The sequence below is a fragment of the Perca fluviatilis genome, chromosome 17 (assembly GCF_010015445.1).
Source record: "Perca fluviatilis chromosome 17, GENO_Pfluv_1.0, whole genome shotgun sequence".
NCBI classification, from domain to species: domain Eukaryota; kingdom Metazoa; phylum Chordata; class Actinopteri; order Perciformes; family Percidae; genus Perca; species Perca fluviatilis.
The window spans coordinates 10,150,150-10,173,783 of record NC_053128.1 but is presented as its reverse complement, the minus strand read 5'-3'; the positions used below and the strand labels follow the sequence as shown (position 1 = coordinate 10,173,783).

General features: G+C 45.2%; 1 long non-coding RNA gene across 1 annotated transcript in view; it reads right to left on the bottom strand.

Moving 5' to 3' along the window:
• Positions 1-16,287: 16,287 nt before the first annotated feature.
• Positions 16,288-23,634, bottom strand: part of LOC120545223 — a 110,688-nt gene continuing 103,341 nt past the window's right edge. The window contains exon 4 of the long non-coding RNA XR_005636632.1: positions 16,288-16,442. This is a non-coding gene — a long non-coding RNA (uncharacterized LOC120545223). The remainder of the gene's footprint in view (positions 16,443-23,634) is intronic.

Genomic DNA, 23,634 nt, shown 5'->3' with positions numbered 1-23,634 from the left:
GGGCAAGTTACACTCTTGACTTCAGTGTACTAGTAAAAACCTGGCTACGGCCCTGTTCCATTTCAGTGATCACAGGCCGCTGATCCAAGCTAATTGTGGAAATTATCCCTGTGCTAATGTTGAAATTCAGTCCTCATGTTACAGGGAAGAGCTGTAACAAGTGATGGGGCTATTCATAAAGAAAAAAGATGAGAGTAAGAGAGACACAGAGGAGGACGCCGGAGAGAGGCTGCACAGAGACGGAGGAAAAGGCAGAAAGAGGAATGCGCTCGGAGGGACGGCAGGACGCCGACCGCGAGCCGTAATGTTGCTGTTGCTTTTCCTCTGCGTCACAGAGCACTTCATCATAGGTGGGTTTTTCTCCAGGTCCCCTCCCTTCCCATCCGACCCCCCTACCACCATTCCCATCCCCTGTCCCTCTCTGCCTCACGGGCCCCCCGCCGCAAGCCTGATCTATTGGTTTTCAGCAGTGTGCCGAGCGATAAATCATGGGAATGGGGGCCGGTAATGATTAGGTTGCGGGGTGCAGAGAAAAGAGGGAGAAGAGGATAGAGGGGACGGATGTGTTGGAGGAGGAGGAGGAGGAGGGGTGAAGGTGGGCCCAGCAGCCTTGTGTACAGCAGACAGGTTACTGATGGTGTTTGTTTCTCCCAGGCCTGTACCTGTGCAGGGGGCAGATTCTCCTGGGTGTTACATAAAGGAGCTATGGGTCTGCCGGGGACCGACGCAGCCTCGAGGACACATAAACTGAGCTGGAATTACCCAGGCGCTGAGATATATATATATACATACGGACGAGGCAGCATTGCTTATTCTTGCCAAGCCCATTATATCAGTCCTGCTCCTGAGACGAAGAGGAAGAGGAGGGAGACGCAGAGTGGGAGCGAGATGAGCCCATGGGAGCAGGAAATGTAGATTAATACTGTTGCATATTTTAGCACAATTAAAACTTCATTTGTCTAAATGTGTGGACTTTAGCCTCATTTAAGCCTCGGTGGCTTGGCAGTTTTTTTAACAGGAGAAATTAAGAGATTGAGCAGGCAACATTTACAGCTCACCAGGAAGAAATATTCCAGATGATGTGTTGCTTCTGTGACATTTAAAAAATGGATTGTTACGCCTTATTTTGCCCAACTTCTGGAAATTGAGCTCCCTGTCAATTATTGATACCCACCCCACCCCCCCCCCCACCCCCCCTACCGAATCAGATTATATAAATACTGGGAGGAATGTTGAGGAAATTTCTCTGGAACTTGAGCAAAACTTTTGAGTGTATTGCCTCATTGACAGAGATTTCTCCAGTCAAGCACCCTTTAGCCTGTCACCTTTTACTCAGGTAACAAATCTCCCACAATGCACCCAGCCGCAATGTCTGGGGCTGAGGAGTCGAGAAAAAAATAAATAAATAAAAAAACACGAGCAGGGATGATAATGAACAAGCTTGTGTGTGTGTGTGTGTGTGTGTGACTGAGAGTGTGATGTGCCACAACAAGCCCCCCTCACATTGTACAACTGGGTTTTACCGCTCGCCCATTTAATGGCTGTTCTCTGTTACTGTATGTTTCATCAGCGGCGCAGGGTGGCAGGTGGGAGGGATCCTGCCTTTGGAGGAGCGGAGAGGGGCTTTGTTTGCTTTAGTTTACACGCTCGCTCGTTGTTTGTTGCATGTTGACGCGCCAGCTCTCTGCCGTCAGCCTCGCTATCATCGAGTCTGACAGCTCCGCCGCCATGTTTTGAAGGGAGAGGAGGAATTAAAAGATAGAGGATGGGATGGGAGAAAGGAAGAAAGGAATCCAGGTGCTCACCTGCTAAGAGCTTACAAACTGATTTTTTATCTTTTTTGGATCACTGGTTTGAGGTTCAGGGTGAGGCTACAGAAGGCACCTTTGGAGCTAATGTGGGTGATTCTCTTCTTTTTCTTGGGTGCAGGGGGAGAGGAGGGGGGCCCAGGATTACAGAGATGATCCTGCCATTCATCCTAGCTCCAAACAGAGCCCCAGCTTCCCTCCCCAAACCCTGCTAATTCCCTTTTGATGAGGCGTGCTAAATAAATCCTATTTCCACGCCTTTATTCCCCACCGACTCCTGGAGCGTAGATCAGGGACGCAGATTTTAGGGGGCTTCTGTCGCCGTTTGGGACCCACAATGGAGCCTGTCTGCATGGCGGCCCACTTCGTCCAGTCAGCCTCATTATGCTTTCAACACATGCCCAGTGGCCCACAAACACACACATTTACACACACACACACACACAAGCTGACAAATTTACACATGTAGTTTCACACAAATACGCCATGATGGCTTTGTGCAATTGCTAGGACAAATGCAGGACATCATGTCATGTACTTCAAATTTGTGGTTGGAGTGTTAAGAAGATACTCCAGGTGACCGTGTGTGTGTGTGTGTGTGTGTGTTGTGTGTGTGTGTGTGTGTGTGTATGTGTGTACTGTACATCTCCCTCCTGTCCTGTCGGCCCTTCCGCTCTCACATGCTGAGCCCCTGCGCTCGGCTATGACGCTAACAAGCTCCTCCGTCTCTCCTGCTCTGTCTACACCGGGGCCCTGTTATTAATGGGGACCAGCTGGGAGTGGTGAAGGTACATGCACAGCCAGACAAAGCCCCATATATAATCATAAAGTCATAACAAACGACCTGATGTAAATGAGGATGGGGGGTGTTTTGAGAGAGGCAGGGTTTGGAGAGAATAGGGCCACGAATGCTGGGGTACAGTAAATAAAGAATCGATGTGTCATCATCTGCCATCAAAATGGCCAGTGCCCTCTTGGCTGGCTGGCTGGCTGGCAAAGACCTGCCTACCTGACCTTTGACCTCCCCCCTGGACATAGCAGAGTGGGGGTCAAGCCTTGAGAGGCAGCGCTGAGTGCCTCCGCGACGGCTCAGTTCTCCGCTGATGGGGCAGTTAGCCTGAGAAAAACGTCGCCTCCCTACGTGTCCAGGCAAACAAAAGACAGCTTTCCAGACTCGCTGCGCTGATAGCTTGGCCTCTTTGACATAAAGGCACCACCATAACACACGCTTCGGGTACCTGGCCAGCTTGCACACGTCTTGGAATAATTTTTCCTTTCGAGATAAAATGATGATTATGATGTTACATTACAAGCGGTGAGAATCCTGGCCTGCTCATCTGCAGTGTGTCTGCATTGGCAAGGCTTACCCAGACACATGCTTCCAATTAGCTGGGCTTCTTCATGTAAATGCTCTATAAATTATCCCCCCTGCCCTGGGATTAGGTGCTCATAAAGAGAGTTAGCATCTCAATAAACAGCAAAGGTTGTGTACCGAGAGCAAATTAGAGGGACAGTGGGAGGGTAAAGAAAGAAGGGGAAAGAAGAAGGGAGGCTGAAACTGGGAGCTGGCAGTAGGTGTTGCTAAAGTTAGGGTGGGGGTGAACAGTCCAAACTGTATGTAGCTATAAAAACTGCAGGAGAGGAGAGATATTTAAAAGGTGTCTTGTTTCAGAAAAGTATCTTCTGACGTCCAAACTCTCCATATCGTTTAAAACTTCTGGCAGTTTTATGGGCAGCGGGGTCACCTGCTGGTTACTCATCTATTTAGGCTACAAAATGTCATTAAATATCCCCATTATTTCCCAGAGCCCAAGGCGACATTTTCAAATTGGCTGACTAAGATAAAGATATTAAATGTTGAATAGCAGCAAACCCTCATGTTTGGTATTGTTGTTGAAGGGACTTAAAAATGAGCAAAATTGTTGTTCACTCATTAAAGCACCAGCCGACCTTAATTTGACGTGTGATGCTAAACCTCTCAATACTTGATGACAAGAAAGCTCCAAACTGCCCACTTGTGAGAAAATACTTACGCAGAGCAACTCTCTCCTCATGCAGGCATGGGTCAATCCTTGGCTGCTGTATAAAACCACAACTTCTCCTAAACGGCAGCGGCTGTGTGTGAAATACGTGACTAGATCATTTGATAAAGCAGCGCTGCTCCGATCAGTCCAACGGATAATAGCCGGGGCATTACGCAAATTAGGCTGTTTGGTTTGTGCAAAGGTGTGGGGCGAGCTAAGGCTTTTTGAATTCTGCCGGGAACGTTAAAGCGTCTGTAAACACGAATCACAAAGAGCCTTAACGCGCTAAACCCCGGGCCACACCGGCCACACAATGGACTGTCATATTGAATTGGCCCAGAGCTGTGGGAGAGAGCCTGTTTAAGAAGACCCAGGGTGGGAGTTAAGCTGAGGGAGAGCCCGGCGTGACAGACACTTGTCCATGTAACAGCTCTGCAGAAACTCACGACGGGCTCTCAACAACACTCTGCTTTACTGTCGATCACCGAGAAACTCAGCAACACCGGCTGTCACCTATACATGTAATATAAATGCAATCTCACTTTTTCTCTGTGATATATATCGACCATCTCTGAGGGGCAGAAAGAGACTGACACACATGCACAAACACACACTCACTTTTGAGTACAGCACCATACAGACAGTCAATAACAGAATGGGGTGTGAGATTAAGCCTAAGCCCACCTTCTTTTCATGTGGCAGAGCAGCCGCTGCCCCGAGATCTGGCACCAGATGGCGCTGTGCCGGTTGGTGCCAGGAGATAATCGGGACAGATCGGGCCGCATTACTACCCATTATCTTCTAATTATTCTTGTGTGGAGCGCTGATCCTGCCGTTTGTGTAAGTGGATGGCACAGAGAGCCTGTCGCCCCCGGCAGCACGAAAATCCTCCCCACTTCCCACACCCCCTCTGGGGGATGGAGGGAGAGATCGGCCGGGGTAGGGAAGGAAGGAACGGGGAGGAGGAGCTGGTGGGTAAGGCAGCCAACCTAATAGAAGGGAGATACGCCTTTGTCGAATATAACACAGCGCCTTAATGTTCATGAAGTGACAGCAATGATGTCAGACTGAGGAGATCTTTAAGGCTGACCTTTGACCCCTGAGTCGGTGCGACATAAAGCAACATCTTGCTCCCCGATGAAAACCAGAGCGCCAACAGCCTCTTTCTCCTCTGATGACTCTATAAAAGTGTGATAAGGATACAGTTCAAGTCTCCCAGGCTCCATTTGTACAGTGCTTGCGTGGAAACAGGCCCCAACCCCCCCTACCCCAAAGGATAGCGCTTACTGCGCAGAGGCATATGGCTTACCATGTGCTGGGTCCCACGTGCACACTCTTAAGCACAATTCTACCCCAGAACATCTTCGCTTAATTATCAGCATTTTGTTCAGCATCCTGCTATTTTGCATATTAATATCTGTCAGCCCGCTATGTAATATGAGGAGATGGAAGGCTTACGCTACGCTAAAACACCACCGTAAACACAGGCTTCACCGAGCGAGCATATACGTGCTCAGCCGCATCAAGTCCCGTGGGGTGCAGAGTCCAAGATGATGTGTGTGTTTTCAATACCTTTTAAGCAGGTCTCAAGTGTGTCACGTCTTGCATATATGTTTGTAAAATGTCAAAATCTGGGGGCGACGTGCGAGCTCTGTGTGTTGTTTTTTTGTTCGTGAGCGTGTACCCGCCGTGCGCGCGTCACAATCAGACCCACCGGTACACACGCCAGCATGTGCTCACACACGCGTGTGCCCATGGCGTGTGATAACCAGCCCTTCCGACTGACATGTAATAAAACACGGCATTGTTGATCAATCTCGCCAGAACCACGGGCCGCACAGCAAGGGCATGTACGTGCAAATGAGAATAGCTAAATGCCACTGAGGGGGCAGGAGAGGGAGGCAATCACTTCAGCTGACAAAGTGCGCGGGAAGGGGGGATGCAGTTGGAAGGAGGGAGGAAGAGAAAAAGGGGGGGTGGTCCAGGGGGAAATTTTTAATGCAAGGGGATCCAAGAGAAATAAAGACAGCGGGCTTAATTACAGGAGGCGCTGCAAGAGATGAGTTTATCTTCACCGCAGTTTAGAAGTACAGGTTAAAGAGAATCATCATAGCATCTTAGCATCTACTGTGCTGATCACTTTTGCCTGGTGAAAGATAAAAACGTGCGGTGTGTTTCTGTGTGTGTGTGTGTGTGTGTGTGTGTGCGCGTGCATGTGTGTGTATGTGTGTGTGTGTATGTGTGTGTATGTGTGTGGCAGGGACAGAAAACCACAGAGCTGTGATTAAAATGTAAGAGACGCTGCAGCTAAGACCCGAACCATTCTCCGCCTAGCTGGGGTCAGGGAAACTGATCTGGGGGCCACTTGGGCAAATCCCAAACACAAACACGGCAGAAGAAAGGCACAGAAAGCGCAAGGAGGCTGTTGGTAAAAAGGACTGATAGAACGCGTCCATGGGAAGATGAACAGCCAGGGAGATCATGAAGGGAGAGCTGATTAACTGGCTTTTTAGATCTCTGGGAAATATCCAAAGGATTGTGCCTCCAGCTCCACAAATCCTGACCCTTAATGCCGAATCTATCAACCCTGGGAGCCCCTGTGCAACAATGAGAAGTCTATAAGCTGCTCCAAGCTGCTCCATTGACGGTTCATTAAGCAACAATGAGGACAGATAACCACTGCATTGCTGTATTGGTGGCTTTCGCTTTACGCCCAAGAAAGGGCTTTTAGCTTACGTCACCCCAGCTTTGAAGCAGGGGGCATTCCCCTTATGCTGGGCCCGGGGTGGCTCATACGAGAAGCGAGAGGCAAAGATTGAAGCAGGTGTTTTCCTTCTTACACATGTGGATGCTGTGTTGCATGTTATAAATGTCAAACACAGCATCATCGATATGTTTTTAATCGGCCTGTGGCGATGAAATGGCTTGACGATATAAAGAGGAGAGGGACGGGTGGTGGTGGGGGCTGTAGCCCGGGCTTCATTCCACTTTAGAGGACCTTTCCCTGATCAAAGATCCCAGAGCAGCTGGGTGGAATACTGGTTGGAGAGAGATTGTCCTGTAAATGAAGGCCGCAGGTTTGATCCCTGTAGTAGCCGGCATGCCAGCACCTGTCAACGGCCCGACGTTCCGAACGGTCAGCAGCCCCCTTGTGTGTCGTTAAGCATCAGTTGCTAACCCTTGCCGTAGTTTTGGTGATGTGTCAGGCACCGTTTTTTACACTTCTATAGTTTTAGTTATGCGAAAGAACAACACTAGAGAAAAGAATTAAACCTATTTGCAGATTCTAAGAGTTATAGATTTGTTAGATTAAAGGGCTCTAGGCTAACTTGTTTTTACTAGGAGCACTGTAGCCCCTAACAAAAAAAAAAATGTTGGGGCACAGGCAGAGAAATTAGGGGCGCACACCTTAAATTTACCTACTATGCAATTTTTCACATTTCCCCCATTTGAACTGTTTTTACTGTTGCTTTGGGGATAAATACAGAAACTACAATGTGCTGTTTCATTTTAGTTCACAGTCACGTTTTAATTGAACGGTGCTAAACAAATGCACATTCAGAAATGTAAACCAAGTATTATTGTAAATTTTAACGTTATTATTGCCTCAGCCCCGTACAGGGTCTTCCTCACTCCTCTCTGTCTTCATGATTTCTATGGAAACATACCGTAGTAGCAACAGCATGTGTGGACGATGAGTTTGAGGCCACTAAAGCGAGACACGCGGGTGTAGATGATGTTACACATTCGGTTGACTAATCACTCACGGGCCCTCCCCCCTCTCAAACGCACTAGCCAAATCTGGCAGACTCGCTCTCTCCTCCTTGTCAACATGAAGTTAAAAAAAAAATAGAAAAGTAATCAAATTTGCAGTTTGCACATGTGCGAGTAGTTTTAAAAATGACTCACACTGTCGCAAAATGCGACCATTTGGTCACAGTCTGGAGCCCTGGATTAGAAAGTATTATAGATTAAAACATTTTAATATTGTTTGTTGAACTATGAAGCCTTTTGTAAAAAAACAAAATACTAATCAACATACATTTTTATATCATGATAATTTAAACAAATGAATTTGAAAACTTTTCACGCCCCCCTTGGCAGAGTGCCACAGACACCCCACTTTAAGAATCACTGCTTTAACTGAATTGGTGTTGGAGGTAATGGGGGGACCCCTGTGTGCAACCTTTGGCAGCTGCAATGCACCATAACCCCCCCAAAAAAAGTGTTCAACTGTCACTGAATTTCAACAACACGCTGCTTTCTTTAAGTTTGGGCCGTGATTGGCTGGTTGCATTGCTGCAACACGATAGGACATCCGGCCGAAATGAGGGACATCTGGCGGATGTCCGTCACCTTCCTCTTTCTTTGTGTTAGCATTCTAAACTCTGGTGGATTTCTGAGGACTATGGTTAACTTCTCCTCAGATCTCTGCAGGGTAAATCCAGACAGCTAGCTAGACTATCTGTCCAATCAGAGTTTTCTGTTGCACGACTAAAACAACCTTTGAACGTACACATGTTCCACCCAAACAAGTTCCTTCCAGAGGCTATTTTGCGCTTAGCACCGCCCATGACGATTGTGATTGGTTTAAAGAAATGCCAATAAACCAGAGCATGTTTTTCTCCCATCCTGGAATGCTTTGTGGTCTAGCAAGCTACATCCTCTACCTGCTCACACACTGCTAGGACGGGCTGGGTATTGAACCTCAACAGGTGTTTGGTATCAAACAAAATGTGTTTGTAGCAGCTAGTATCAAAATCTGTACAGTAGTACAGAAAGCATTACATGCTCACTCAGATTCTTAATCTTGTTTACTTATTCTTTGATCAGATAGTTCTAGATTTAAGTCATCATTTTGATGATTTTTGACTATTTTTTAAGGCAAACATTCTTGTACGGCTGCTTGTGGTTAGATAACATTTAAGAACTTTTTGCAAATTTTTTTTCTCAAACTGTTTTTTTTGCACACACAAAAAAAAGCTATTCCTCAAACTAAGGTATCATAAAACGTATTTCTTTGGTATTTGTACCCAAATGTATCACAATTACTACAGAAACATTTTAAATGATACCTAGCCCTGCCTAGTCTTTCAAAATAAGAGCCCTCTAAAATGCCAAAGCAAGCTACAGTACGTGTACGTGCACTCATTGGTGCCCTTGCCATACATTACACGCTCCACTCTTTGATTTCAGGGCCCTGACCCCGACTCTACACCGCGCCAAGGCACACAATCGTTCACAAGACACCCGATTGTCAGGTGAGGTCAACCTTCCCATGAGGCTTTGTGTTCACTCTAAGATCGGGGTTCACGCGGAGCGGCAGGGTCCACCTCGCTACAAGAAGTCACAGCTTTTCCCTCTTTTTCCCTGCCGGTGAGTGTCAATCAGTGGCGAGTCACGACCCCGTGTGACAGTAATCAAAGTGAATAGAAGAGTGAGCCAGGTGGTAATTGTGTATTATTCAACTTGCGGGGAGCATGCCACGCTGCTTTAGCCTGTTGATAGCTTATGTATAATTTAACGCAATCTGTGCATGTATTATAAATGAACAGGGTTTGTGAAGTGGCAAATAGAGTGCAATTAATGTCTCGGAGCTCAGAGCATGCAGATTGGCTGTCTTTAGCCTATTTTCTCCTTGCTCATTTCTCTCTTTTTAGTCCTTTTTATCTCCCTCCCCTCTCTTTCACTTCTCTCTTTCGCTCCCCTGTTCCCCAACCTCTGCTGTCTCCCTCTTTCTCTGGGAGTCAACTTTATAAAGGAGTATGAGTGAGAGCGAGTGAGTGAGCACTCTGGAGGCAGTCAATACCTTATCAACTCCTGCCGAACGCTGACACCTTGACGTCCCTGACAGCAAATTATTACTTTTTCATGACGCAACCAGGTGCAATTACAGCAACATCTTTGCGCTGTATCCTGCTGCTCCTGCAACTGTCAAAAGGTGTTCCTGGTGGGATCCTGGAGGAGCTGAGACATCAGTCTCTCGGTCCCTCCCAGATCTCTGCAAAGACAGACTGACAGACAGGAAGCCAGGTATGGTGGGGACGGAGCGCAAAGAGAAAATAGAGGGAGCCATTCAAACATGCCCAAAGATTCGGCTAATAGTTGCATTCGACTCAAATTCCTTTTCTGGGAACACTAAGAGGTTTGTTTAGAGGGCTGTTGACTGACAGCAACAACGTGACAGAGTTGTGTTGTTGTTGATGGCAAGACGCAGGCAGCGAGCTAGCTGGCGCCGCCGCTGCTAGCAGCCCCGGTAAACAACCGTGTTTGTAATGTCATCACACGCTGCTCGCTCTCCTCGCTTCACACTGTATAAACCCTGTAGGCTTGATTATAAAGTTTAACCACACTTGAACACACAACAACACTGAGGCAAAAAAAAACACACCAGGTAAACCTCAATTAAGACTTCAGAGTGTCACTTTCTCCCCGTAGCGCAGCAGCACAAGAAGAGAACACAAAGAGCCCACAAGCCTGTGATGCCACCCCTGTGAATATGGGGATGCTGGGTGGTGGTGGGGGAGAAACTTTGCCATCCTGGAGGTGGATGTTGCCTCATGTCTCTTTGTGTGTTTGGTGTGTCCCCTGGTTGGGAGCCGAGGAGGGCGGGGGGGTGGGGGGGGGGAGACATGAGGGTGGTGGTGCCGGCGGTGGCAATAGTGTGTGTGTGTGTGTGTGTGTGTGTGTGTGTGTGCGTGTGTGTACGTGTGTTTGTTGCTGTGTATGTGTGTCATGGAGAAGAAGGACAGGTAAGGAACAGAACAAACTGTGAACGTGCTACAGAGACACCTGAGAGTCTCCTCTTTCATCTCAGACTCATCATCCACTGATCCTCACCCACTTTTCTTTCCTTCCTTCCCCACTCAGCCAATTTCCTCAGTTTCCCTTTAACACTCCATGTGCCTGGCAGACACACACACACACACACACACACACACAAACACACACACCTGACTTATGTGGGTAATGACACCTCAGTGAGCTGTTGGTTTTCCTCGGCCCTCTGTGTGTTTTTTCTCTCCTCCTGTCACCCCCACCCCCCTCTCCCCCATCTCTCTTCAAGCACTGCCTTCTCTCTCCTTTGCTCCCTCAGGCCTCCCCACTCCTCCCCTCTCTTTTTTTTTTTTTTTTCCTGTGGTGTCAGACACAGATTTATTCTGCCTGTGATGCGTGTAGAGCAGAGGAGTGTGAGTGAGCGGAGCTGGGGGTGGGGGGGGGGGGTACAGGGTCAACGGGGAGGAGGTGTGTGTGTACAATAAGAGATAAGATCATGGCTCCCCAGGGGCTTGTTTGGCCCTGTACCCGATCCATCAAACGCCGGCTCCAAGTGCCAAGGTCAACTCTAATGAGCATTTTCTGGGGTCTTATTCTCCACGCTGAACACCCCCACCAACACCAACACACACACACACACACACACACACACACACACACACACACACAACACACACACACACACACACTCGCACAAGAACATGAGCACACAATCTCCAAACACACCTTGGACATACTTGCTCAGCTGTAGGATGGATGGTTGTGATGGGAAATATAACATGCTTGCATGCATCCCAACAGGTATTTTACTCAGAAATCATACATCGCTGCAGAAGAGCGAGACGCACAAGAGAGCCGGCCGAGGTGAGTGATCCCTGTCAGGTGTGGGGACGAGTATCCAACCTCAATATTTTTTGAGTAGTGACCAAAATGTGTCTGTAGCATCACTTATCAGACACTGTAAAATATCAAAAGCTGGTATTGGATGACTGGTCCCAATAACAGTCTTGTCATAACTTTGCTATTTTTCTTTATACAGGTAAAGTTACTGTATAGTCGCTTGTGTTAAGACAACATTGACTAACCCCTTAACACCCAATTTGCCCATTTTTTTCTTCCTTAAAAAGGTTTTCAGGATGGAAAAAACATCTGGTTCTGTTGTCTGACCCGTATGACCTGTACTCTGTACCAGCTTGTTACAACTCTTCATTAAAGCTATATGATGTTTACAGTGAATTCAGTATTGAAACCCAAAAGCATCATTCCCCCAAAATTCACCCTGAAAAATGTGGTGTTTTTGGAAAATGTGGCATCTTTGCTATAACTTAGAAAACATACAGGTCAGTAAAGAGGTTTAACACTGATGCATTGGGAAGTTTGGAATAATAAAAAAAAAGAATGGATAAGAAAACTATTCCTCAAACTAAGGTATTAGTGCCAAAACTCGGGGAATCATATTGACAATGGTATCGAAATACTTGGTATGGTACTCGAATAATACTCAGCCCTAGGCTGGGTATCGTCTCATCTGCTGTGAGTTTTCAGGTGTGACACCCGAAAAACCCTTCCCACCAGCTCGCCCAGCTGTTTCCCCTACTCTCTGCATCACCAGGTTAGGCGCACACTCGGACAAAAATGGGCCACGCCGCCCAGGTAGGTGGGCTTTTAGCGCAAAGAGTCCCTCATCATCGCCTCATCACGCACTGATCTGCCAAAAGTTGTTAGGGTTTGAAGGCTCGCGGAGCGTGGGTGTGCAACGGAGCATGTGGAGCATACTAATGAAGCAATAAAAGTCACTGCGGGAGGGGGGGGTGAAGGCATGTCGGAGGGGAAGGTGGCGGCGTGCGGAGGATTGGGAGCCTCTGACAGGAGGTGTGATAATTGAGATGTTGCGACCCCACATATTACCTGCATATTGGCCAAATTAGGAAGCAGGGAGTTTAAGGCCAGAATGGAACGCTGGAGCCCCCCCTGCCATGATCCATGCAGTGTGTGTGTGTGTGTGTGTGTGTGTGTGTGTGTGTGTGTGTGTGTGTGTGTGTGTGTGTGTGTGTGTGTGTGTGTGTGTGTGTGTGTGACAAAACCAGAACAAGGCCTGACATTTTTTTTTCATTAACAACTGCTCAGTTAAGTTTAGGAGCAAAGAATGTGTGAATTAAAAAAAAAAAAAAAATGGAACTAGAAAAAGTTTGACTGTGTGGTGTAGAGACGGAAATACAATTCACAGTAAAGTATTCACTGTAAATAGCCTTAAAATGTACATAATTATACAAACAACATCATTTAACGTTTACAATTTTGTATGTAAAATTTGGCACAGGAAGCAGATCTGGGTAAATTAATATCTTAATAAGAACACACATATGGCAGATGTATGCAAAGTTCACATCTATAATGACCAAACTCACATCAAAAAAACTCTTTCCACATGTAAAAATAAAAAAACGTCAGCCACACATTTAAAAAAACATTTTGGGCCCAGAGTTATTGACTTGGATATCAGAATGTTGCAATAAAATATCACGATATAATTACGTCATCGCAACACCATTTCACTCAAACTTAATGTTTCAGTTTTCTGACATTTTTTGAGTAAACAAATAACAGATTTATCCCCAAAAAAATGCATGATAAAAATAAGTAGAAGGCCTAAACAGGGGCCAAGGCCAACTGTATTACTCTTGCATATGTGTGTGAGCATGTGTGTGTCCTGAGTGAGACTGATGATGTGATTCATGGACGTAAGCACGGCCTCTTTCATGCCCCCACTTCCCCACATGGAGGGAGAAGGCCAAGGGCCCGGGCTGCCTTGGCCTCCCCTGGCAGGGTAGAGGGTAGGGGGCGAACCTGGACCCTGTGCCCCTTCTGGAACTACAGGAGCTAGAGGGGAAGTCTCCACACTCTCCACCAGCTTGTGTGTGTCTCCCTGTGGCAGCTGCAGGGGACCCCCCGCCCAATGTGAGCCCACCAATACATCATCACTCAGGGGGAGTCTCCATGACAGGTTAACATTGAACTATGACACCTTGCGTGGGGGAAAACGACTCTTGTTTTGTGCTGGTTTGGCTGCTAAAACGCACCATTCACTGGTTCCATTTCATCAAATGGAAAAATGTGCTACCTTTCTGTTTCACATCATTGTAATTGAAAACAAGCCATTTGAAGAAGCCATCTTGGGCCATGTAAACTTTTGATGGGCATTTTTTTCACATTCCTACATTACTATATATAGAAGTAGAAACTATTTGACAGATTTATTAATATTGAACGTAAGTGCTACTTCCCAAGTAAGCCTACTTACTAAATACTAGGCATTCGATGTTTTGTCAGATTCTTGTTTACTTTATACACAAAATGGTCTTCAGTTATTACTGCTGTAGATTGTTGGTAGTTAAAGGAATGTATGTAACGTTTTCCTGGCCAACACTTCTGGAAGGTACAAATGTAAGTCATTTTGGAAGGCAATTTATTTTGTTGTTTAGTTTGGAGGACCTGTTGGCCAATATGATACCTGCTGTGGGACACTTTTTTGATTCTTTGTTTTGAGGGAGATACACACATTTTTCTACAAAACCCTGTTTTCATCAAACAAAATAAGCCAAACTTCTATATGATTTGTGATTAAAATCATAGTTTTGCTATTTAGATTGTAGTTTATTTAGACGTGCCTGTACAGCTGTTTGTGTTACGACCACAGTAACATTTTGAACATTTAAGAAGTTTGGCTTATTTTCTTTGATGAAAACAGGGTTTTGTAGAAAAATTTGTGTATCTTCCTCAAAACAAAGAATCAAAAAAGTGTCCCAAAAAGTGTCCCACAGCAGGTATCATATTGGCCAACAGGTCCTCCAAACTAAACGACAAAATATGTGTCGCGTTTTATGTTCAATTCAATGTTCAATTTGTATAATAAAAACTTTTTGGAAATTATTTCCTTTCATTTGTTTTAAAATCAACAAGCAAATTGTTGTACTAAAGCAGAATACAGAAAGCAGCAGAAATGCAGAACTGAGTACACTTTAGCATCTGTTTATCTATCGCAAGTAATATCGTTCAGCAACGTTATCGCCTATCGTATATTTTCCTCATATCGTGCAGCCCTACTTCCCACCGACCCCTACTTCCAGCACCCTTGCACAAACCACACCCATTTTCAAACTCTGCCTTCATCTTGATCTCAACTACACACCTGGGCGCCTGGGTAGCTCACCTGGTAAAGCAGGCGCCCATATATAGAGGTTTACTCCTCGATGCAGTGGCCGCAGGTTCGACTCCGACCCTTTGCTGCATGTCATTGCCCCTCTCTCTCCCCTTTCATGTCTCCAGCTGTCCTGTATAAATAAAGGCTTAAAAATGCCCCCACCTGTAAAAAAAAAAACTACACACCTGTAAAGTTTCGTGACTGTATCTTGCACGGTTATCAGGCCAGGGGCGTAAAGTGGGAGTGGTAACGCTATCGTGTTGACAAAATCTGGCTACAGACAGACAGACATAAACAGCTGGCAAAGTACTCAAACTGCCACTGTGGTAGTTCCTGCTACAGTAGCTGTTTCAGGGCTACTTTCTGCCATGATGACACACGCACACACACACACACACAATGTAAAAAACAAAACGAACAACCAAAGCTACCAGTGGCTAGCTGGCTGCTAACTTGACACATAAGACAATGTTTCAATTATGGACATTTCTCCTCTTTTGGTAGAGGCTAACTGCCTCCCCCCACCTCCCGCCCCGTCCCACAGCAGTCTGCCCACTGAGCGCACAGAGAAATGATATCAACCATCCATCCGAGCGCTGTCGAGATAGCAAACAAACCGGCCCTCAAATGGTAAAGTAACAAAGCGGCACTAGCAATGTAATATCTGAACTTTAAATAGTAATCTCTGACACTACTTAGTTAATGAAAAAAGTAATCACATAACTATTAAAAGTTACTAAGTAATACCTTACTGCCAAACACGTGAAATAACTGTTACAAAAAGATTCATATTAGTGTTTTCTGATCTGGTTCTTGGTTATGTTTATCTAAGGAAACAACGTATTCATGGGGTTAAGGGAAACATCATGGTTTGGGTTGAAATAAGTACTTTGTTATAGTTAGGAAACATTCATCGTCAACGGTTGAGAGAAAAATTTGGTTAGAAAGAAACCAATGATGACTGTTGAAAGAAAACAGCAAACAAATTAGTGGTCTCCCATATCCAAGTCACAACTGTTGTCATCCCATCCAACAATCCCAAGCTCCTCCATACCACTTCTGCCTTAGCTCCTGACAGAAGAGTCAGAATTCACAGGGCTGCTTGTGGTCTTTAAACATAATATACATGTGCTGTTTTAAGGCATTAGAACACCTGGGATGGAAGTCCTGCATGGGGAACAATTGGACTAATTGGTAATTAAAATAATAATCAGATGAAGCCCTACTGCTAATTAAAATACCTAACACTTACTAAACAAATCACTTAAAGCCAGATCCCCTCCATCTCATTCCTGGTGGCTCTAATCATCTTCTTGGTTTAGGCCCAAGAGGGTCAAAGGTCAGCGAAAGTAGAGTTGGCCCTAGTTTGAAGGAGCTGGCATTCCTCATTAGGGCTGGTTATGATGGATGTCTGTAGGCCCTCGTCCTCCCCCTGCCCACGCCCCTCCCCATTGGCTCCTCACTCACCTCTCCGCCTCTTGGCACCGTCCCTCCATCCCCTCTTATCCTCTGACCAGATGTGTTCGTTGAACTCTGTCAAGAATAATAAAACACTGGCTGCAAGGGGCATGCACGCCAGGGCCGACAGCGCAGGGCGGGTGGCTAGGTGCATATTCAGATGCATGTGTGGACCTGCAATTAGGAAATACACACACATTAGTCAAGAGAGCCAACTAAGGCATCCTAATTATTATAACTATTCATTAATTGTGGTCTTTGTGAGGCCGGGTTAGCTTAGTTGGTAGAGCAGGCGCACATGTACTGTATAGAGGTTTACTCCTCGACGCATCGGCCGCGGGTTTGACTCCGACCTGCGGCCCTTTGCTGTATGTCATTCCCCCTCTCTCTCCCCTGCCATGTCTTCATCTGTCCTGTGGAAATAAAGGCCTAAAATGCCCCAAAAATATAATCTACAAATTACAATAAACGGAAAATGAACCACTACAATTTACAGTATTCTCATTAACGGTTCGCATATTTTACGAAAACGTATGCACAACGATTTGTTTGATATCTTACTAAATATGACGTTATATTTGAAACGGCTAACCGGTACGTGACCATCACCGTTACGGTTAAGTTTAGGCACCAAAACGACCTGGAAAAACGGTACCTCCGGTACACAAACACACAAACCCTGGGGGAAAGTCCTTTGTTTTGGGACCCATCCACATCCCGACTTCCTACCTATGTAGATTTTAGCACTCTTATACTACGTCCCCTGATCTCCTTCTTTGCTCCGGCCATTACTACTACGGATACTAAGTCCATGCCTCACAGAAAACGTCAATGTGGGGCTTACAGTAATAAATACTTGGATTACATTCAAATTACAGTGCATTATTTTTCATAGGCTTATGGATGAACAGTAAATGAGGAAAGCCCGACCACTATCAAGTCTAAAGGCCCGGACACACCGAGCCGACAATCGGCCGTTAGACAGTCTGGCGAGGTCAGCGACTCGAGTCTGTTCGGTGTGTTCCATGCCGTCGTCCGTCCGAGGGGCCGTCGGCCTTCATTTTGGCCAATTTGACATGTATAATCGGCGGGGCGGGCACTGCCGACAGTCGGACTCAAATGACCCATATGATTGGTAGAGCGCTAACCCGGATGGGGAGCAGAATGAGCGTGACTAGAGTCTCTCAAAATCTGAGGAAAATCTTTTAAATTGACCTTTGTTGATCTGAAATGAAGACAGATTCAGCAACTGCACGGCCTATTTCTCGCTTAAAATGTTTTTGGAAGCACGTTTCGGTGAACTATTTTAGTACAATATGAGATCGTATTCTGAACGAGCCGCCATGACAGTCTGTCTTTGAATTTCCAGAGAAACCAGACCTGATGATGATGATGCGTTCGTCCAATCAGCTGCCGGTTTTCATTTTTGGGTGACAATATAGATTAGCGTTGCTGCTGTTATGTATTACGTCTCGTCGCTTTGGTGTGTTCCGAGGCACTTTTTTGACCAACTCAGGGAGACTGATCAGTCCAACTGGCTTTTCTGCCGAGGTTCGACCGTCTGGTCGGTGTGTCTGGGCCTTTAGTTTGACCATGAAATTGTTATTTTAAGGTGCTGCGTCAGTGTCTCCTAGTGAAGTCGCGAAAAGTGAATCACTCTTGTCAAAGTGATCAGCGGCCGATAGTGCTTTGTAGAGAACATGAAACAACCTAGATCACTCTTTAAAACCATTAAAAGTGCTATAAAGCTCTACTGTGCCGTATATACAATAAGACCCAAAACGTGATGCCATCTGGACAGTATAGTTTCATTAACGGATGAAGATATTTCAGAGTCACTTGACATTTGGTTGACACTTCAATCCACACAACACATTGCACCATGCAAATATTTACTAGAGTGTAAGTGGCCCCACGGGAATCCATATGTGAGGCGGTAATGAGCTACATACGATCTCCACCGTTGAAAACTGTCAATTAACACAGTGCTAGTGTGGATCCAGTTCCAAAAGTACACAGACTTCTCCAATTCTGGAGTCAAACTAATTATTTTTCCACAATGTTTAATCCTCTCCCTCTGTTTTCATCGTCAAAGAGCAACGATAAAAACATCCAAGTAGTCGTTTTGCTAAATACTATAACTGATTTCAGGCTTTCCACCGGATATTGGAACCTGGCTTCAGGGATTGCTCCCATTCAGCCACAGGAGCATTAGTGGGTGGGGGTCCAACACTGGCTCTGTTCAGACCTGGCGTGAACGTGCATCTTGGGTGATCCGGTCAAAAGTGGACAGCTTTAAGTACGTCACATGCATCTTGAGTGACCAGTTTCGATCGGATCTCACTTCACGGCTCTATATTGAAATAAACACGTACATCATTTCCATTTGCAAAGACCAAATGCATTGTTGTTGTTGTTAACCGATGGGAGACAGCAAAGCACTTCCCCTGCCTAGTCTGCAGGTAATTAAAAGAAGAAAAAAAAATCAAAAGAATTGACTGGGTCAATTTATTTGTGTGTTCCAGGTAAACCAAATTGACCCAAGATGTTTGACACACTCAAAATATATTTCTACGGGCATTTCAAAGCCAGTTTATGCGATTTGGTTTGCTACGCTTAGGCAGTGGACGCCACATACACACTGCTAAAAGAAATGTGCCAATATGTGGCCCAGACCAACTCCAAATGTGGTCTGAGTGACTGGATCTCAATGCGTCCTCAATGCATCTTGGGTGCGTTCACACCTGTACTTTGAGCTGTCTACTTTTGCTCTGATCACCCAAGACACCTACTAATGCCAGGTCTGAGCGGTCAGTGATCCAGTTCATCCCAAAGGTGTTGGATAAGGTTAACGTCAGGGCTCTGTGCTGGCCAGTCAAGTTCAACCTCTTCAAAAATAACTTTAGCTTTGACTTTTAGAAACAGAAATTGATGTAACTGCTCTTATAAATGACAGTAACAAGTTCCCTGCCCAGGTCAAATCAACAAAACAAAAGAGGAATTTGAGGAATAATTTGAAAGCTGGATTCAGATACACTGAACTACTCCTGAACCCAAACCTGCTTTTGTCTTCATTTCTGCCTTATATTCCATTTGCACTTTAACATCAATTATTTTCACATTCCCCAACATTCAGCAGATACATCTTTAACGAGCACACGGAGACAAAGCAGACTATAGAGACTATACAGTCGCTTCGCTGTGACATTTCCTCTCATGGACAGATTAAGTTTAGGATTCACCGTTTCCTCCGGTCTCAGTTGACGGAGGAGCATGAGAAATGTCAAACATCGCCTGTCCTGTTTTGAAAGGCCGGCATCTGCGGCAAGAACCCAACTCTGTTGATGGAGGATGAAGAGAAGGGGAAAGATGAAGAAGAGGGAGAAACCGTTCTCTGCTTTGATGTTACTGCTCGGAAAGCCCTCTCGGGACAGAAGCAAAAACTTGGCTCCCCCCCTGAAAACCCTCTCACGACAGGGCAGCCGGTGACCACCGGCCCCCAAAGAGCAGCCAAAAGATGAGAGGGAAGACCAGGAGTGATGGCGAAGATGGAGGCCGGGCGAGCACATTGATGGCTAGAGTGATGATTTCCTTCACACACACACAGACACAAATGCCCCCAGTCATCCTTATACCTCCTCCCACCTTCCCCTGGCCCTGCAGGCAACACACACACACACACACACACACACACACACACACAACGGTTAGGCCTCCAATTAAATCAAAAGTGGTTTGTTTTTATTGGTCTTTTGCGCTGACAAGTGGGCTATCATTCTGACGGCTCTACCTGTCAGCGAGCAGCTGAAAATCCTCCGTTGACAATGCCCAATGCTTCCAATTAGGGGAGAATCAGACTCCTGGCGCGCTAGCCATCTTTCCCCCCCCCCCCCCCCAGGCCCACCTTCCCTCCCTTTTCTCCTCTGCACTCGCTCCACGATCCTCTACCATTCCCCTCTTTCACTCTTCCACTCTTGCTTTCCTCCTTAATATCTCCCTCCTCCTCCTCCTTCTTCCTCTCCTCCTCCTTTCCACTTTCTCTCCAGGAGAAGGGGGTCTGTCTCCGCTGCAAATTACCGACACAAAACGAAGGTGGTGGCGGCGCTGGCGCTGGGAGCTGCCGGTCCAGGGCCCTGTCAGCATTAATGAGACGATGAAGGTTTATTTCGCCCGCATGCATGTGCTAAATTCTTTCTTGTGTGACAGCTGACTGGGAAATGTGAGTGTTAACCTTATAAAAGATTCAGCGAGTTCTCATTATTTTCTGTCAACTCCAGTACCTGATGGCGTTAAGGTGCATCATTTGCATCCCTGACTGGTCCAGGGTGCAGCACCAGCTCCAGAGCAGGCGCCTTTTCCTTTTCCTTTTCCTTTTTTCTCTGCCGTTTTTTTAATGCTGTTTGTTTGTTGAGAGGAGTCATCTTTTTACATACATCCCCCTCGAAAGACATGCTTTACTCGATGTTCCAAAGCGATAGAGATGCCAAAGTTTATTCAAAGGGGACACACATTTTTACAAAACATACCTGGATATATATTTAACACACAGGTCTGCTCAATCGAGCGAGTAAATAAAATCTAGCGTAATGTTTTCTCTTCTTTTACCCCCACAAAAGCCCAGGAACATAAGGAGGCCCAGCAGGCATTATTAGTAGTAAAGCTTATGGACAGGATTCCAATAATGCAGAGAAACAAATAAAAACTAAATAAAGCAGCACAGATATAAATTATTAACACTGACAGGTCAGCATGGACTATGATGATGAAACTGCACCTGATGCCAGTGAATCTTGTTTTAGGCTTTATATTATTGATATTTTAGTAAATATTCAAAGACTAGTAGCCTGATCAGAAACAACATTAATATCAATAATGGTCTTAAATACATGGAATTAAATTCAACTGTACAGCTGCCAGCCTAGCCAGAATGGCCCAAGGGTTGCTCAAATGTGAGCGGAAGGTGTGTTTAATGCGGATCAATAATAAAGTATGATTTCATCATAAAATCAGACGGAAAGAGGGGTGAAGAGGTAGACAGCAATGCAACATTCACTGACCACTTCCTGAAAAGATTCCTTTCCTTCTCTTTAACATGGATCAATAACATCCTCCCACAACATCAGCGCGCGTGTGTGTGTGTGTGTGTGTGTGTGTGTGTGTGTGTATTGTGGGTGGGTATTTCATTATTGGGGTAACAGTTGCACTGGCCCTCAAATTCAGACCACTTCCTGGAGAGAAAAAAATGGCGCTTCGCTTGACCAGAGGGACACTTGTCCAAAATCAGCACCAGCATGAGCCAAATCATTACATACACACACACACACACACACACACACACACACACACACACACTCACGTCTGTCTGCACTGTGTTCTGCCAAAACAAAAGAGGCTCAGATTTTAAAGGATTCATAAACTTTACCAGAAGCCTAAATAGTTACATTTCATTGAACTAAAACATGTTATTTTAATACACCTGTACACTCTCAGTCTATTAGTGCTAATAAAACAATTATTTGTTTACTCATATTTTTTTGAAGAGGCATCTAAACAGTTTCTCCAGTTAGAGAATTTGCTGCTTTTTTTATGAATCGAATATTTGGGTTTTGGACTGTTGATTGGACAGAACGAGAGACATGCAGATGTCCTCTTGGATTCTGACATTTTCTTGACTTTTTTCATGACTTTTCTGACATTTTAAAGACAACGCCGTTATCGAAAATATTATTAACAAAATAATTATCAATGAAAATAACCCTCAGTTGCAGTTTCATTCTATATAATGTAGCCTAAAATAATCACACATGCTCTGGCGTGGTGGGGCTTTTATTTTTAAATCTTTCAAAACTAATCATTTCATTTTGTCAACCTACTGGTTGGTTTGTCAGAAATTTAAACCAGTTAAATACCATGTATCCCTTTTTTTTATTTTACCCACATTTGTGACATAAAGGTGTGGGGGAAATTAAGAAAACTCCAAGCAGTTTGGGTAATAAAGAGTTCATATTAAAATCAAATCAATTAGGACTGTCTGGGTCTTTCAAGAAACAAATGAAAATAATGAAAGCTCCTCTATAAGTTTTACAGGCGGTGTGATGATCACGAAGAGGAAGAAGCCAGTTTAATCCCCGTATGATTTATTTAGGATGGTGCTGGAGCTGTGGTCATGCGGCACAGCGTGGATAAAGACAAGAAGACAATAAAAAAAACTGTGAGAGAAAGCATCAAACCACTGCTTCTTTTCATGCACCAGCAGAGGAGAAAGAAACAGCTAAGTCAGGGTTGGTGTGTGTTGCCTTATATCTGTGTTGTCCCCGCCTCGTATGTGACAGCTTGCAGCCGTGATGGGACCCCATGGGAGCGGGGAGCGGATTCACTAACCTGCCGGTGTCTGAGACCGACGCGCGCCTCCAATCTGGTGGTCTGTGGTCACATGGGGTGGAGAAGAGAAAAAAAAGGGGGGGGGATGTCGATGATGATGAGAAGGGGGTTAGTTAGATTATTAGGGGCTGTCGGGGCCGTCGCGCGGGGCAAACTGTTTGTGCATAGTGGAGCTAAAAGTGCACACAATGGTATTTTACGCATGTTAAGGTGCCCACAATGGCAAACGCGCCTTGAAGTTTTGCGTCACGCTCGGATACAATTGGACTATTAGAAGGTTGTTATGCTCTAAATGATGACTGTGGAACGGAGAGACATTGTTCCTGCTCAAAATAATAATAATTAAAAAAAATGTCATTAGCCTTTATTTACGAATATTTTTCTTTCACCAATTTTCTTGAAAGGCACCATAAAAAGATATTGTCGTGGTGTATGCAAAGATTGTTTGGGGATTTGGACTGAAGGCAGACGAACCAATTAAAATAAAAATAAAAATAACATTTCAATAATAACAATGTTTTGCAATAATAATACAAAAATTAAGAGCCCTCTACAAATTAACATGAAATAAAAATGATTTTAACAATAAAATAGGCCTAATAATGAAATAAAAAGAAGAATTTGTCCGTTTCGTCCATTTTGAAACATCAAAACATTTGCACCACAACAATGTCAAATCTAATAAACCGATAAATAAAATATAAATAATGAAATTAGTGGTGATGATAAAATAAAGAAAAAAAATACATTCAGTAAAAAGAGGAGCTGTGGAGGTGGGAAACAAATCCAGAGAAAGAAAGGGAGTCGAAAAGAAAAACAGCGAGCCGCTCCACATAATAAGCCCATTATAAGCCTCATCAATGATGTAATGAAAGCAAACAGTGGGAAAATTGCCTGTAAACAGTTGGATCTGAGTCTCCTGATGAATTCAGTGTGTCTTTTATCAAAGTGAGGATGAGCCAGGGAGACGAGGGGAGGATGGGGG